Genomic DNA, 3,673 nt, shown 5'->3' with positions numbered 1-3,673 from the left:
ATTAGTGGTCCGGTCAGGCTCCCGTAAAGCGTCACAGCTCACAAGGTTTTGTTTTCCAGTTTTAACATAGAATGGAAAAAAGCCACACAGCTGAAGAAGCTGGATGAAAATGGAGTGGGCCATGCCGGCTCTCCTCCGCGCCCTGAAAGGTGGTCGTACCTGAGATGTTCCAGGGACAGTGGATATATTTCGAGTAAAACATTTTCATGCAAGATAAGCTGGAAACGAATCCGGAAGGATAAGCAGAATTATGAAATTCCCGAAAATGTTGCGTGCATGTGTTGTGAAGCTGCAGGGAGCCGATCCAGCCTTATTATTTTTTGCCTTACTTTTATGGCTGCCATTATTAAAAAACATCTGCTGGAAGGAGCTCTGGAGATAATGCTTTCATGAACTTTAGATAAAAGCTACAGCACATTGCTGCAAACTGCTTTAGCATCGCGCATGTCACATCAAACAAACAGCCATATCTCTACCTCTGTTCCTCATTAACGCATGTAATAGACAGGTATTACAATATTTGAAAGAAACAGGATTAAGCAATAGAATTTAAAGCACTGACATTTTGAATCTCCCTTTTGTTTTGTTTTATCGATTTTGTTTTGTGGTTATTTTGTTGGGTTTGGTTTTGTAAGGGGATCGGTTACTCTTAGGCCGCAAGGTGAACATCGAAAAGTCCTTTAGAAAATGAATCCCGCTCCACAGTCGCGCATCTACACAATATTTAGTTCATAAAAAAGAAAGAGTCGTGCTTAGCTAGCAAAAAAAAGTATTTCGCTGAATTTGCCGTTGATTCTCGATGCGACTATGTTTTATGCTGAACTAGTTTCTTCAGAGCGTAATATGATCTTGGTCACGAGGGGTGGCACGGTTCGACACGTGATCGGTCTACACCAATGAGGTAGCTGCTTTTTGTCAACAGAATGGCAAGATGGCGTCCTCGAGCAGTACGGAAGACGAAGAAAATACACCGGAATATATTAATAAATCAAAAAACAAACTTTGTTTTATGCATATTACTTCAGTCAAGCACGAGGAGGTACATTATTTCACCACTACACGATGGAATACATACAGGACAAGCCTACAAACGTGGCTCGGGTTGGACGGTGAGTCTCGAGACGTGGCTGAGAACTTCAAACACTGTGTTGATGTGGAGTTTGACAATATTCCCGAGGATGCTGGCTTCCATCACACGTGCTACCGTAGATTTACGGACAAAAAATCCATGGCAAAGGTGGAAAGACGTCTCGCACGTGAGAGACAAGAAGCGACGGAAGACCACGAGGCCATTCCATCGACTTCTAGCGGCACGAGTCCAACAAAGAAACTGCGATCCAGGTCAGGGCTGCCAATCGCAGGCTCTGGCCCGTTCTTCCTGCCCTGTGCATAATTTGCCAAAAAAAGGAGAAGTTCATCAACCGAGCAGGCAAACGACAAAGGGATACTCTGTCAAAGGCTGAAACATTAACAGCAGGTAAACACACACACACACACACACTGTGGTTGAGTGACTGAAAGGTACAATTATGTGTGAGATATGTCAACAAACTCATTGAGCTATCCTTTTTGTTTTGTTAAGGCCAATTGCAGAAAGCTGCCGAGTTGAAGGAGGACCAAAGTATTCTTTTGCATATACAAGACAAAGACTGTGTGGCTCTGGAGGTGCAGGACCACAAAGGCTGTTATAATCAGTACACCAGGTTTTTGATGAGGCCTGAAAACCCAGAGAAAGAACAGTAAGTTATTTATTATATTGCATTTCAAGGAGCTACTAACTTAACATTGCAAAAGTAAACATTCAATCCGCATTCTGTTGTATGTGCACACAATCACAACACATATTCATTTATTTCCTTCTCATTCATATGTGTTCTAGGAATGAGCCCACGTTTGATGTCAGCGATAAGATATTCTGTGAAAGGATCATTCGCCAAAGGCTGCTTGTCAACCAAGAGGTGCTGAGAATGGGCCAGCTGAGGAAGGCCTTCATTGAACTGGTGAAAGCAAATGAAGGTCTTGATGTGTGACTGTTAAGGAGGGTGTACAGTCTGTTCGTGTTGTTGAAGACCTGCAGTGTGATCATGAAGAATGTGACACAAGGGTGTTTTTACATGCACAACATGCTGCACGGGAGCATAAAGCTGTCATCATCAAGAGCTCTGACACTGATGTGGCAGTCATTGCTGTAAGTGTGCAGACAGATTTCCCATGCAGTTTATATGTTTTCACAGGGACTGGCAACAGGACACGTATCATTGACATTACCAAGGTGTCATCAGCTCTCGGAACCAGTGTGTGTTCAGCCTTGATCGGAATTCACACATTCTCTGGGTGTGACTCCACAAGTGCCTTTTATGGCAAAGGGAAAAAAAGACTTTCTGTTGCATGTGAGAAAGGTGAGTACCTAAAGGCTTTTAAAAGTTTAGGTGCTCACTTTAACATGGAGCAGTCAACATTTGCACTTCTTTGCCAGTATGTGTGCCACTTATATGATCAGCCAGCTGCCGATAATGTCAATGAAGCTAGGTACAAGGCTTTCTGTATGGCATCATCAGCCTTGCCAGAAATATGCATTCCCCCAACTACTGATGCCCTCCAACAGCACTGCAAAAGGGCAAACTACCAGGCTGCAATAATGTCGCAAACAAAAAATAAGTGCTCCATCACCTGCTGGATATGGTTGGCAAATAGAGGATGGGACCTTGCACATCACCTGGATGACCAGAAATCCGGCCCCTGACAGTGTTTTGCATGTCATACACTGCGGCTGTAAAGGTGCCTGTGAGACAGGAAGATGTTCCTGTTTTTCTGCAGGATTGTGTTGCACAGACTTATGTCGTTGCTGTAATTGTGCCAACACCAAAGACACCGAGCAACTGGAAGACAACTGTCCTGACACTGACAGTGAGGACTGAGCGTCCTTAATATGTTATTTCTTTTGTAGTTTTGTACAGTTTTATGTTTCAGTCATATTTTTCATAAAGATTGTTTCTATTGTTCATCAGTGTTGTTTTCATTTGTGGAAGAATGAATGAACGAACAAATGGTCATTGGTATAAGTACAATTACTGCCTTTTACTGCCAAAAGACTGTAAGTCCTACTTTTACTGCCAATTACTACTTCCTACTGAGGTAGGAAGTACAGTCTTTGCCTTGATTTCTTCAGTGTGTGCTGGGTGTTCACAGTCCATGTTAGATCGTCAGTAAGGTGTATTCCCAGGTATGTCAAACTTGATCTAAATGACTTAACATAAGCATAACATGATCGTATATTTGCCTCATTGTTCTTATTGGACGCGGCTATGTATACAGCACTATTTAGAATCCATTTAGCCCACTTTTAAGGGTGTTTTCCTCTTTATCGGTAACGTTGAATACAACCACGGGAGCCGCCATCTTGCCATTCTGTTGACAAAAAGCAGCTACCTCATTGGTGTAGACCGATCACGTGTCGAACCGTGCCACCCCTCGTGACCAAGATCCTATTACGCTCTGAAGAAACTAGTTCGGCATAAAACATAGTCGCATCGAGAATCGACGGCAAATTCAGCGGCGGAATTTTTTTTGGTAGGTTACCACAACTGCTTCTTTTTTATGAGCTAAGGATTGTGTAGATGCGCGACTGTGGAGCGGGTTGAAACGAAAACAGTGTTCACCTTACGGCCTAGTT

General features: G+C 43.1%; 1 long non-coding RNA gene across 1 annotated transcript; it reads left to right on the top strand.

Moving 5' to 3' along the window:
• The first annotated feature begins 354 nt into the window (after positions 1 to 354).
• On the top strand, positions 355 to 3,002 carry LOC130200355 (uncharacterized). The gene is made up of 3 exons (XR_008832994.1): positions 355 to 1,477; positions 1,583 to 1,739; positions 1,880 to 3,002. It is a non-coding gene; the product is annotated as an uncharacterized LOC130200355 (long non-coding RNA).
• The last annotated feature ends 671 nt before the right edge of the window (positions 3,003 to 3,673 follow it).

Source organism: Pseudoliparis swirei, chromosome 10, assembly GCF_029220125.1.
Source record: "Pseudoliparis swirei isolate HS2019 ecotype Mariana Trench chromosome 10, NWPU_hadal_v1, whole genome shotgun sequence".
Lineage (NCBI taxonomy): Eukaryota > Metazoa > Chordata > Actinopteri > Perciformes > Liparidae > Pseudoliparis > Pseudoliparis swirei.
The sequence above is the reverse complement of the archived record's forward strand: the minus strand, read 5'-3'. Positions and strand labels throughout refer to the sequence as shown.